Genomic DNA, 15,251 nt, shown 5'->3' on the forward strand with positions numbered 1-15,251 from the left:
AATGGTAAGGAATGTGATGAAACAGATTATTGAGTTCGAGTGTGGTCAACGACCGTCCTGAACGTCGTAAATCTGTAAGCGCATAAAACAGAGTGGTCGGGCTGAAGGATTAGAAAAAAACAATAACTGTTTTTTTTATTTTAGTTATGGAATTATGAGTTTCAAAATGGCTATTTATGAGTATGATGTACAAATTGAAACTCGTTAATTTTTTATTCTGTTTAACGAAAATATTGTGAATAATTTAATGTCACTACATTTTTTGATCGAAGTTCAGAATGACCCTGACAAAATAAGGATAAAACCACTGTGCATTTAGACATAGTGACAATGAAACTTCATCGTGGACTTTTCGATTAACGATTCATTTCAAGAAATATTATATTATTCACATGATTTCAAGGCGCTCTAAATTATTTTTTGGGGCTACTTAAATGCGCGGGTGTATATCAATAAACCTCAAACAACGCAGGAACTCAAGGAAAAAAATATATTTAAAGCGCAAAACTTAGCTCTAAAAATATTCCATGAATTATATTTGTATAATAGGTATATTTTTTTTATACATCCTTAAGTCTCATTTAGGCCAAATTGTACAATCAAATGGTTTAGCAATAAAGATCGATAAAAATCGTTTTCTAAATCTAAAATATGTTTATATGTAATGTTAAATGAATTTGCTCTGATAAGAAGAAGACAACGTTATCTTATCTATTTTTTAACGAAATTTCCGCTGTGAGATTTGACAGTCTTAATTACTTGTGATTTTTGCGAATTAATTTGTAAAATGCCAGTACACAAACTCAGCGACGCGGTAGCATTTGTGAGGTTCATTGGTTGCTTTGGCCATGATCAAGGTTTCTGATGGCAGAGGCGATTGTGAGGCCAACGCGAATCATTAACTGTAAAATGTCTTAATCGATTATTAAATCGATCGTTAGGAATATATCTAATGATATACTAATAAATCTGAGTTCCGTTAAGAATACAAATGTTTAAAAAATCCATCTGTTCGTTTTGAACACGCGAATTCGTATATAATAACCATTTGCAATATAAACTTTAATAATATACATACAGCCTCTAACTTCAATCCTGATAAAAGCTGCAAAAGAGGATAGCGATGGTTTGACAGTTCATGGTCAAACCTCGATCGTAATAAATGCCAGTGGTATAGTATCAAGAGTTCTGTGGCATTTGTTAAGGTTCACTGGTTGCAAATGGCCATGAACAAGGGTTCCGACGGCAAAGGCAACTGTGAGGTTACCGCGGGATGTTAACGGTAAAATGTAATATCAATAGATCAATAAATAAATACCTCACTAAGATGGGTTTGTTTTGTGAAGGCCCTATAGAGTAACGGTGTAAAAAAAATGAACGAACTATTAGTCACATAGCTACTGGTCACATGAATCTAAACGAATCAACCAAACGAGACTTAACGAATCATCTAAAGCTAACAATAGATTTTGAATTTTCATTTATTTGGGTTTGAACAGAAAATGGACGTATCGCAACTGTCAAATTGAGATCATTTTAGAGCAGCATATAATTTCTCTAGCGCATCAGTTAAATTATATAGTAGTATAAATATATATATCTACTGATGAAAATGTATTCGGATATAATTTCACTGGAACATATAATAAAATTATATTTATATCAGTGAAAATATATATTATATAAATGAAAAATACACATTCACTGTAACATATATAAAGTAAACATACAAATGAATGTATGTATAATACATTCAATTTTATATGTATATATGTACATATGTAAATGTATGAGATACAAAAAATACACTTTTCTTTAAGAATAATAAAAAATATATAATTTATGTCAATCACATTATATACATTTTATTATATAATAGTATAGCTATAATGTTATTCAGATTATTTAAAAAATCGTTTAAGCATCATATAAAAAATACCATAAAATTAAATTACCGTCGTGATACAGTTGCTCTAAATTAGTGGTTGCAACTAGACAATATTTGCAAGTCACCAAAAAAGCTGTTCTAGCGTCTAAATAAATCCTTCACATTTTTCGCGTCATTCATATTCTTACCCGGCCAGTTGCAGCTCTAAAGGTTGTATGTACAAATAATTAAGATCTTCTATGAATAATGCGTGTGTACACTCACCTGAAACAAAAATCAAAATAAATTTATTACAACATGTTACTTTTAAAGAGCAAAATATATTTATAAACATATTATAAGGAACGATCGTTCATAAATAACACTTGCTCTTGGCAATAAAACTAAATCGACGATTTTACGACGGCTATAAAAAGTGTCTTTATACTTTAAAGCTCTGAATACGAGGGATATTGAGAAAATAAAAATGCAAGGCCTAGAAAGTTTGTGGTTGTCTTATAATACCGTAAAAACACTATTTGATTTTAATAGTCAATGTAGTGAGCCTGAGAGCAAATTGATTGGTTTTCAAGTATTACACAATTTTTTTTGCACCCAACGCGCGCAGTTTCTAATAGCCTATTTCAGTAACCACCATACATTGTTAATAAAGTTCATCGATCATTAATCGCATATTTAACCGTTTGTTTAATGGTGATTATTTGCAGGATTGACACGATCATTTTAAATACTCACTGCAAGTACAATGTTACTTCTAATAAGGCCACGTCACGTGGACCCTACCGGAAAATATCAACAAATTAAAGCATATACGCTTAAATTTGTACTAGCCGTGTATCTTTTCTTTTCGAATATCTCTCGTAGATCTCACAAGTCTCAACAGGAAGGGACATCTTCGATAACGACCAATCTGAAACATTATCTTCCTCTTTGGTGACAATTTATCATCTTAAATGTCAGGGCTGACGTGCCAGAGATAGCCTAACAATGCCGATTACACGACACGACATGGTCCCGGACAAAGAGATCGTGCGAATTGCACTGCACTAACGGACGTGCATTTGAAAAACCTGATCCGGCGGTATTACCAATTAAAGGCAAAAGGCCAAGTCAATGCCGCGTGGCAGACGTACGACAATGGTGAGGTTTAGCTGCTCGACAGCAAACAAAGCAAAAGGCTTGTAGTAGCTCCTCGGAGCTGCGCCAGATAAGTTCTAGGAAGTGCAGTCGTGGCTGCATTATCATTATGTATATAACGTGGATATTTAATGCTTTCGATGGAAGTAGCTACTGGATGCGGTTGTCTTCCGGTAAATGACACGACAGGGACGACCTCCGTTACGCTGCGGCACGATCGAGAAATATGTTGTTGTAATTGTTGTGAGACAATAATTGACAATGTTGTGCATTATCAGTGTGATCTGTGGAGAGAAAATCTTGCAAGATTAATCACACTGCGTAATATTGGAATAAAAGCGATAATATAAATTGCAGAAAGACAAGACATTTTTGACAAGAAGTGGATAAAGTACTCTATGCCAGAGATAGCCAAACATCGTGGGGAAAAAATCGTGAGCAGTCATTTCAGTAGCGGTACTTCAAAACTTGTGGTTCCAATTTATAAAAATTGAGCTCTATCACAAACGAGTCTGTACCTGTATATATTTTCTGCGAAAGAGTCTAATACGGAACTTATGATAGAACGAAAGAGCGCTGTTCTAATTTGTTGCATATTCAAATGCAGCGGCTATTTCAGGCTACTGTCCTGCTTTCAGATTGCATGCTTGATTTGTACTGCCACCTGTTAAGTCATGTTTTAATCAATTTATTGAAAATATTATGTTGTAATATATGCGCTAGCTCAATATGTTTTAACAGTGTGTTATCAACACATTTGAACTTGTAAATTAATGTATATAGCCTTCAATTACTAGGCCGGTTTCCATTAATAGAGTATTTTTTATAAATATAAATTGGATTCTGCTACGGGAATCGGTCAGTCAAGCGCCTTACGGACTCAAATGTAATATTACTGCTTATTTACAAGACAATATTTTGGTGTTTTGTAATTTTTATCGCACCTTTAAGGTTTATATTTAACCCAATATCATATACATATATGTATATAATTATTATCACACAAAATGTACTTACTTGAATTTTAATTAAATAAAATACACAATACTATTATTTTATGGCCTGGCGAGAAATGAATTTTTGGGTATTTTACATTAACTGCAAAGAAAAAATCTCGAGATACAATACAGACGCAGCGTGAAAATCACAATTGTATTGCAAATAACAAGAGTTTAATTGAACGTGGATATTTTTAATAAATGGTTTCTTAAGTGATGCGATGTATTATTTCTGTGGATTTTCTTAATTATGTATATGATCAATTCGCCCGCAGAAAGAATAAAAACTCTTATATTTAATATCAAGCTGGTTGTAGGCATTTACACGGTAGTAGTCTTAACTGGAGTGCATGTTAATTATTCACAAACCCGTGAAAATTATTTAGATCTCTATTGGTTCAACATTTGATAAAATGTATAATGTATAATTTTGATGCCATGTGTATGTCTAATTAAATGTTTATTAAAATAATTCAGTATTATTTCTAACTGTGCCAGTTTTACACTCGCAGACTACCTAAAATATCTTCGCAGTCGACCGTGTTCCATTGTTATATACAATCAAAAAAAGGTCAAAGAGTAAAGTTCCTCTAAAATTAATATGATAATAAACTTACGGTCGAATGAGGGTTACGTGCTTTGAATTATTTTATCGAAGGAGTAAAAATAACTTAAATTGATTATCGTATATAGAAACTTCTGAACATATTCGTTCAGTTTTATTCGGGTCATAAAATTAAGTAATAGAAATTAAAATAAAATGTGTATTCTATATCTATACAATGTAAAAATACATTATATAATATACGTGTGAAAACCTATTCAATAAATTGAAAATATCGATAAAATATATATTATATGGATTTTAATTATTAATAATGTTATTAATATAGGAAAATATTAGGAATAGAGTAGGTACTCTAATATTTATTATAGATAAGAACCACACATTTGTTTATAAAATGTGTTTTATGATAAAATTTCGATAATGCAAATAGCACATTGATATGATTGTTTTTCGTTTTATTTTTGTATTACACACACTATTAATGTTTTTATCATAATAAATGTATTTTATATATTCTATGGAGTAGCAAAACATTAGTAATTTAAAAATAATATGCTAAAATTATAATATTACTTTTTGGAACAAAATATAAAAATTAAACTGCAAAAAGTACAAATGTATGATTTATTAAATTATAAAAAACAGATTCACATTCAAATATCAGTCTTGAAAATGATCATCTTAAAGGTTCATTAGCTATTTAGCTTCTTTTCAAGGGTACAGTTATGATTAAAATTCTGAGGAACCATTTTATTTAGTTGAAATTAGTACGCTGTAGAGCTGTTTTGATTAGTTGGTAAAAATTAAAATTTCATTTGCTTTTTATTTGTGTTAAATTTTCTCTCTTTAAAGGACTGTACAGGTTGTCATTATCTGTTAAATACATATATGTATACAGCATATATAACCATTAAAAACCCGGCACTCCTCGGGTCCGGAGGTTTCCGGATTTTTTAATGCCAATCTGAATAGTAAAAAATTAAGATTTATATCAAATGTGAAATGTGTTTTCGAGACGAATTGCTGAATAAAAGACTGACAACAATTTTTTTTAATTATTCAATACATACTATTTTTTATTTATTTAGAAAAATTATACTGTAAGAATTAAGTGTCGTTATTCGACTATTACGTTTATTTTTAACCAGCACGATAGATTAACACCAGAAAGACATGGGTTTGAATTCTAAATACACCCTATCGTCTCTGGGAGATCTGAAGTAGTGATTATTAAATAATTATAATTCTAATCGATCATATTGGGATTTCCTATATTTTGTCAATCTCATGGATGAATATCTATATAATTTATTAAAATCGATAACATACATATATTGGTTGTAAGCTGTACTAGTTTAGTATAAATAAAATATATGTCACTAATTTACAGTCTTTGATTAGTAGTTGTTTATCGCGTTTACCCCGTTGTAACTCATTGGGCTAATGCCTGTATGGTGCTACGAGTTTAAGTTTAACAATAATTAAATTGTGTGTATTTTTTTGCAACTGCGAATTATTGTGTATTTGGCCGAGATTAACTATCTTCATCCTTGGAAGTTGGCACACTTGGTGCAAAATTTAAATAACTTTAATTTGTCTTTACAATCTGTAAAATGATTTCTCAATTTATTGAAGATTCCTATACATACATACATATGTATGTATGTACGTAGATTTCATTAAAATTTATATTACAAGGCGTAAGACACTGTTACTAATAGGAAGACGATTTCATTCATGGCAAACTTCATTTTTGATTTGGCTAATATATCTCTACAATAAAAAATAACAAGGAACAACCACTAAAGTCCGAATAGAGCCGTTTCAAGGTTCAAATGCCTCGGACTAACATTTATGCATATAAGGGCAATTCCTTATTAGGCGACTTGATTTGCTAAATCGGTTAGTAAGCAAAAATTCATGAACAAAAACGATCGACTCTTGACATTGACTGTGAATTGTCGATTCATTGTTTTTTTGCGGACGTTGCACAAAGAAAAAAATAACGATTACAACAATAGGATGCTTTTATGTATATTTGAAAACGATTTACAAGCGGAAAAGTTGCGATAATTAAATGCAGTCGAATTCATGTGATAATTAGCGCTAACATATTAATTTACGATAAGAATAAAACATATCAGCTTCCTGTTAATTCAGCATCTTTATATTTAAAAATCATATTCCAATAAATTTAAATTATTATTACTGTAAGTTCTACGTTTTGATAAAGCAGGCTTAACAATCGACATATACTAACATGTATTTTAACAACATTACATTTTAGTCTGGATATCGAATAATTACCTAAATTAATTTTTAAATTGTAAGTGTACAATATCTATTAAGTTCGGGCTGTTTTTAGTATTAGTGTAATTTTTATTATAAAGACCAGACCACTTTCCGGATTATGACATTTTGCCTTTTATGGTTCGATAAAATATAAAAACGAAAACAGAAAGAACCGTGTGTGATTGATAAGCAACAAAGAACTTATTTTGAATATATAGAAAATGTATATCTACATACGAAAACAAGCAGTGGATTTTGCATAGACAAAAAACGAATCCATTGAACCACAGCCATAAGATATTAAGATGCTGGAGCCGGTTTGATGACCCACACTCGATTCGCCGAGATATATATTCCGCGAACTAGATCACACAAACTTGTTTCTGTATATATCACGATTATACATCACGATGTAACCGCAAAACTATCAAAAAAAAAATATATAAAAATTACTGTTGAGATAATCGAAAAATCCACGACAGCAAAGATACGGTCGGCTTTCGTTTAGACGCGTATCGAATTATGCAAGGTGAATTATGAACACGATTCAGATCCATTTTTCTGCGATAAATTCATGTAAATCAAACATGGAACACGACAATCGCGAGGTTTCAATCTATAAACAATTCACATTATGAATATGCAAAATGGCATACAAGATCGATTGCGCTCGGTGCACATTAGCATTTACTGACGTATAGATAAGGTGTGAATTTTAAAGTTCTGATTGAGATGGGTTTTTTCTTTATAGTATATCACATGCAATCTGATGCTTAATTTATTCGATAGCGACAAGGCCACCAATTTGTGATGGTACGTAGACAATGTAGGGCAAACGATTGATTGGATGGAAATTGATAAATCAACGAGAACGACGCTATAATATAAACTTGTGTAAAGTTCAAAGTTAAGTTATAAGTGTATATATGTGCATATGTTCAACTAGCATCAAACCCATTGAAAAATCAATTAACTATCTAATGACATTTATTGACGTTGATCAATACAGCAAGATTTAAGAAACACATGGTAATTATTATATCAAGATATCCAGACAGGTTTAACGATATAACCATAGTTACGAGACGTTGGGATGCAAATTGATACGTATTGTTGTAGTTTATAGCAAAAATAAATTTGTTGCGGGGATGATGATTGAAATGTTAAAATAACTAATTCGTATTAGCTAAATCCTAGAGTAAGTATTTTTTTTTGATAAATCCTACAGTAACTTTTGCAGCGCTTGAAGCAGAAGGTGATCGCTTCCTAAGAAAAATTGTTCCTGGAAATGATACCTGAAATTACTGCCCGCCGGAAACTAAGGGAGTGAGCAAATAATTGCACCTCCTTATCGACGAACGAGAGGTTATTTTGAAGGAACATTATTATTAGTGTTTGTTCTCGAGAAAAATGGCAAATCGAAATTTTTAGAGCCTTTTTTGTTAAAACTTAAATTCTACGATTTTCCCAACTACTCCAATCGGTATTATTTTTGCTTTGGTAATCTAAGTACTACATTAATATTCAGATAAGAAAAAACCGCTCCGCGCGGGAATCAGCAGTTTTAAAAAAAATATGGGGACCCAGTTACACTATAAAATTTTCCTGTCAGCGAACTTAAATCTCGTTTTTCAATAAGTCAAAGGTTTTTTATTTTTATCTTGTTCGAAATATGAAAAATATCAAGTAGTAACAGCTGTCATTGACAATTTTTTCTACGATTCGGGTAAAAATACAGAAACACAAAATTACGAGAGCGTTCTGTAACCAATCAAAGTCCATTATTACAATCATCATCCTAGTTTGTTCTCTTCAACGATCATTCAGTTCTCTGTTCATCAATAATATAAAGATATATGGTATTATTAAAATCACATACTATATATTACATACATATATTTGTTTATATATCTAAATTTCTCGAGAAATGAAAAAAAAATCGAGAAACCAGAATGCCTAATTGTTACAAGTACCAAATATGCAGATTTTATCAAGATTAATCTTCGACCAGCAGTCAAATCAAGACAATATGAACTACTGAATACTGCCTGTTCAACGGTCTTAACAACCTAATATATGCATTTTAGATGTTTTGAATTAGATCACTTGAATTTGCGAATTTAATAAAAACAATTTAGTATTATTTTTATATCATAAGCCCAATGCGTTACAGCAGGATAAATCTGTACCAATTGAGCAAGTCAATCAGATATAATGAATACATACAAGTAAGTATTATCCACCAGACATTTCAGTCTGGAAATCGGTGACATCTATATTATTAATTATAAATTATTATGTGTAATATAATTTATAACCAATGGAGGCTGCTGCAGCTGGGGTCGGTTTTTTTAATAATATCGCGTTTTTAATAAATAAAAATGCAGTGCCGCTGCTAATCTCAAAGTTACCAATCTGAGACGTTACGGATTATGCTATTCCGTCCGTTATCATATTATAACGTATTGGGCTTACGCCCGTCAGGTTGAAGCAAGATTTTTAAAATGCCTTATTTTGTAAGCGTATTCTATGCTATAATTGACGAAAAACACATTAAACTGATTCGTTTGTTCTATCGTAGTGTAGCTATGACGTCGATACATATATTATAGAAGAGGCATTCCGATCGACGTTATATCACTGCACTATTACCATTACGGCATAGAACACACACCGGTCGGTAAGAAGCGTGGAAAGCGAAGGAAGGCGGCATTATTATTGTGCGAAAGCAAAAATCAGCGATTGTTAAAAACGGCATGTGAATCTAGACGGAGAATCGTTTCGCAACAACGGTTGCTCGCTTTCGCGTTTTATTAAAACCGTCGGACTTTTAGCAGCAACGACAGCCAACGATTGACCAGGAACAAGAGCGAATTCGAGTTTTTGTTATCTTATGAAAATTATGATGTCACTTTTTCGACCAATCCAATACCTTACTACGTAATTATATGTGGTGTTAAAATCGAACTAATGTACATGTATTAATTAACGTCTTTATTAAAAATTATAATTCTGAGTTATGAATTCTTAGAACTGAGATATGAACACAGACATACAGTCTAGATCAGTGATGGCGAACTCTTTGAGCTGTGTGTCAAAATTCTGAAAAAACCTAGCTTAACTCAGGTGCCGTGTCACATCCATAATTAAGTGATAGTTGTAGCCAAAGTAAGAAAAAATATTTTTTTGATTGATTTTTGAAACTACTAAAATAAGTCTTAGAAGAAGAAAGAGCTGACAGGTAAAATTTCTGCAAGAGGGAGACATGAATTTCAATACAAACAGTGAGGAGAACTATAGAAATGCAAAAAAAATAAAGTCAGGTGAAACTTATTTGATCTCACAAATTCGAGTTCTCAAAAAAAGTTTAAACCAAACATTGATTGTTTAATTAATTAATAAGGTACTAATATACTTTGAATATTCCATTCCCTTTGGCGTGTTATGACATTAATAAAGCAGTAAAATCGTAGATTATGTAAAAAATTTATTTCTCTCTTCATGCGCATTGCAATGTTTTAGTTTTCTCATATATGAGAACAGCAATTAACATCACCTCCAGAATTTGTTTATTGATAATGAAAGAGAGGAATCATAAACGTCCTTGAACTTTCGTTAATTTTTTTATCGCTATTATGGTTCGTCATAATTTTAATAACGGAACAATACTCTTAACCGTCACTGACTTGCTTTACAGTTACAGCTGTCAATTATTTGAAGTACAGCACGTGATTTACAATATGTGCAAGTGAGATTGGGACCATTTCAGATTTTAACCCGATTTTCCAAAATAGATCGATTTCAGTGCGTCACGTTGATTTGTGTAATTGACACGTGCTCGCAGCAGGTTGCTGACCACGTGTTTACGTGAGGGAGAAAACGTCGAAAATTCCCATGCAACATCAACAACAATACGCCTTTCGATTTATCTTCAAAAAGATTTCGGTTAATTGAACAAACAGACATTACATAACCGCCCGCCTACATAACTCCGCTATATAACAAAACGAACGCAATAGCGCCATTGTCTGTGTCGCAAAACGTTTGCAATTTGGTTACGTAAAAAAATAAACCCTTTCCGATCATAGGATAACTGAACAATAATAAATTTAAAAATATTGTTATTTTGTATGCACAACTTTACACAAGGCACAAGTACGTGATAATATTATTGTATAACTAGGATTCACACAACAAACAATTTCGAGATAATCTGCAGCCGCAAACACAGCTGCAAACGTGATAATTTAATGTGTGTATTGTTGTTAGGCGGCTTTCATAAATTATGTCACAGGTTTAGGAGGGGGAGGGGGGGTCAGGGAATTTTGATAGTGTGAAACAAACAGGAACCTGACTCAGTGGGATAAAAAATTCACGAAAAACCTGTGACATAATTTATGGAAGTCACCTTAATCGTATTATATCGTTGTTATTAAAAATCCTATTAATTAAAATTGTAATCAATTATAACATTTTCTTGATATGAAGAGAATGAAACAATCAAAGATAATTGATAGTCTCATGATAATTGTTAATGAAGATAAACAAATTCTTAAAATACAATATCTATTATAATAACGAGCTTATGGTATTGAATTTAATAGTTACAATAAAACTAATTATTGTTTATTGCAACAATCTTTGCAGTTATGAGTACAATAGCGTGAAAAACTCTTAAAATATCATCACTTATTGAAATATATTAATCTTAAATGAGAATTTAAGATCTATCCGAAATACTCGGTTGAATTCTCGGAACTTTTTATCACTCATTTAGAGGTGAATATATTTGTAAAAAATATAATACTAAGTTATTTACAATTTAGTTTAGGTAAAAAATATATATTAATTAGATCAGTGATCCCCAAACTATTTTGATCACCCCTCAGAGAGAAAAACGATTAGTGCGGACCAAAATATTTGCTGTCAGTTCTTCTACGGGTTTTTAAATGCATCGCAGCTGTCAATTTCTCAATACAGTTTGCTAGGTAGGTATAATATACAGTCGTATACCTGCCGAAAAACTGTTGTTGACCAAATAAATGCGTCCAACGCATGTTTTGTGCCAATCAGCACAAAATCTGGACTGTTTAGGATTAAAGAAAAGCAGTCGAGTTCTCTAATGAAAGTATAATAAATTCGCAAGGGTCGAACTACGTTTGTCGACAAGTTGGAGAAAGATAAGCGAAAAATGTTTTCAGCCAAAACAAAATCTAGAGAGAAAAATTATCTGGGGTTGTTTCTTATATTCCGGAATGGAATGTATTCACTACATAAATAGTGAAAACTGTCATGTTTTTCATTTATTAGATAGAAAAAGCACGTGGGCTTATTTATGGATGTTTTGCGAGGGATAAGTGTATACATAATTCTCGAATTGACACAGGTATTTCAGCAATGTGCTAATAATAATGCCCACGAACAACTTTGACTATTTTAAAAGTGCATGGATTGAGGAGTGTTTTACTGATTGTGTGATAATATATAAGACAACACTTCATTAGTGACCTAAATGAGTTAATATTAGTACTGATATACAGTTAGCATACTTGTGAATCTGATTTAAAATTTAATTTTGAAACAATTATAATTAAATAATTATTTGCTTCACTTGATTACATATTAATATATCCATAGCAATTGGCTGACCCTTTTTAAAACAATTTCAATATCATTTTTTTATAACCTAAATCAGTACTGAAGCTCATCTGGCTACATGCAGGTAATCTTTCGTTGTGGATTAAATATAATATAAAACCAATTTACAATGTATAAATATGTAAATTAAAAATCCATACACATGAAATGAAATAGCGAGCGCACAAACAAAATTTACATTTGACCGTTTAACAAAGTAAAAAAATCGGCATTAAACCGCGAACTTCCTGTATTAACTTCGGGTGCGGAATGCCAAATTTTAACTTAATATTTATAAAGTAGTACAGCACTGATCGCGACTGCAGACCGGACAAAACGCATGCAACTGACGTAAAACACTTCGACAGTGTGGCATTATTTATTTACCCAGGCAATTCGCACGTAAATGTAACACAACTATACTTTATGTTGTTATAAAGGCAAAATGAAAAGCGGTCGCATTGCGCTGAAGTTGCAACGACATGTTAAAAATTGAAACAACATGCATTGAACTCGACTACAACAAATTTTGCATGCATAAGCATCTAATAAATATTTAAATTCAAGTATCATTAAAAACTGTTTATAATAATGCGGCTAATTATATTAATATAATTGATGACAATTGCGCGTACAGCGAAAGCATTTGCTCTGGGCTATGCAACTTCCTACATTAGGACAAAGATCTAGACGAGGTCACATATGTGAGGTTCACGCACCTTTTTATCGTCGATCGGGTTTGTGATACATCGGTTTGAGGTTTTATCGGTAGCTACAATTTATTAACCTTCAATATTAAATATATTTATATTATAAAAGTGGGTATATAAATTAATATTATGAATGCATCCACCGTAAGCATAATTCATGGCTAATCAATTAGAATGTAAAGATTACCCTTCAAATCCTATCGTATAAAAGAGTAATATTAATTCTGATTGATCATCTCAGATTACGTTTTATATACTTTTCTAAGTTTTGGGGTTATGGTATACGATTTGCTATTTTAATAGCAAATAAATACATTGATGTTTATGGTGGTTGGTAAATTTTTCAAATTTATCTTTATTTGAAGCAAAAAAGCTTCATTCGTTAACTTGATTTTAAAATTTTATAAAGCATACAAAAATCACAGACCCCAGAAGATGATAAAAACAAGATTTAAAATCATCCATGAGAATATTATTGTTGTATTATATAAAATCAGACAGTATAATATAGTAAATAGATTGACTATAAACATGTAATAAAATTATTTTAATGAACTATGAAATATAAAGTTATAAATAAACAAGGCAAACTTTATATGTATTATTAAAATATTTATTATTTTATTCCTGATTAACTTTAGAACGTTATACTTGGGTTTTTTTAATATAAATTATAAAAACTAATTGCAGGCAAAAATATACATTATATCATAAGCCTCCTTATGAACAGCTAGAAAATACTAATGTGAGATACTGAGATAATCTATCATAATAATTATTTACTATCTCTCACATGATAAAAAAATAGGGTACATGTGAAATTATAACTCATGACTATATATTCACAGGCACTGACATCATCGCTCTATCGTACATATTTTATTATAGTCATCAAGTAAGTTGTCTACCGTGAACACTAAAATAAAAGCACTTTTATATAATAATAATTATACAGTTAATTACAATTAAATAATTTAACTATTTGAAATGTTATTGTAGTCTATGCATTAATGCGTGTGTCATAATAACAGATTTAGCGTGTAGGTAGAAAAACTTAGAAATATCGTTATGATTTAATTTTGCAGTTTAATAGCTTTAGACACGAAACTTTCAGTTAATTACAATTTGAAACGAATTGTCGTTTATTAAAAAATAGCAAACTGTTATATGTATATTATAAAAAAAAATATAAAGTAGTAACTTTATTTAAACATCAATATTATACTACACAGAATATTTGACACACTTAACTTTATGATATCAAAATTATTATTATGGTCAAATGACCTTAAAAGCTGAATAAATTTGGCCATGAATCTGATTTGGCAATTAAGGCAGATATTGTCAAAATTATTATCATTATCATGAATTGTATCATGGTCGTATATGCAATTGTTAAACCTTAAACAAGTATTCAATCATTTCATACAAACACGATAACAACATTAATCTATAGTTTTGTATCATATTTGCGAGTCTGCAACATATGCAAATTGTAACAGCATTGGCCAAATGATCGAATCGTGAATGGATAAGGCCGACTGGTGTTAACAATTTTAAAAAACGACACATCGTAGTATACAAAACGACTTCTGCAAGGCTTCTATATTATATTTGATTCAACCTTGTGTGTACGGAGATTATTGGAATCTTGGATTAAATTGTTAAGCGATGGACTTGAGCCGACAGTTTATGAGGTTATAAAAATCGATGTTAACCCCTAAGTTAGAATGTTCGCGACATTGCATACAATTAGCGGTTCTTTATTCAAGTACAGCCGGCTGAAACCTTGACACTGCTGAAGAGTTTTCGTGTACGTACTTGCTTCGGAAAGTAGGGGAAGAATGTGCCATTGGGGTTGTTCGATGTGGGTCAAAGGGGTCGCGGCAGAGCCAAGGCCAAGGTCCACGCAGGGTACGTATTTTGGTATTATATACGAACACGCGACGTCGCTGGCGTCCTTACTGAATTTTCCAAGGAATCTCTCTCGCCGATTGCGTCACAGCCAAGCCATATAATAT

The 15,251-nt window shown here is 31.4% G+C and overlaps 1 protein-coding gene across 5 annotated transcripts in view; it reads right to left on the reverse strand.

Annotated features, from left to right (window-relative positions):
• Positions 1-15,251, reverse strand: part of LOC148236014 (protein fem-1 homolog CG6966-like) — an 89,440-nt gene that overhangs the window by 44,002 nt on the left and 30,187 nt on the right. For 2 of the 5 annotated variants that reach the window (XM_088184833.1, XM_088184830.1), the window contains exon 2: positions 2,077-2,152. The exons of the other annotated variants lie outside the window; for them this stretch is intronic. The gene's annotated coding sequence lies outside the window, so the exon portion shown is untranslated. The remainder of the gene's footprint in view (positions 1-2,076; positions 2,153-15,251) is intronic. 5 annotated transcript variants of the gene reach the window in all.

This window comes from Plectrocnemia conspersa, unplaced genomic scaffold (genome assembly GCF_051122295.1).
Source record: "Plectrocnemia conspersa isolate PC_06_02 unplaced genomic scaffold, ASM5112229v1 ptg000004l, whole genome shotgun sequence".
Taxonomy (NCBI): Eukaryota; Metazoa; Arthropoda; class Insecta; order Trichoptera; family Polycentropodidae; genus Plectrocnemia; species Plectrocnemia conspersa.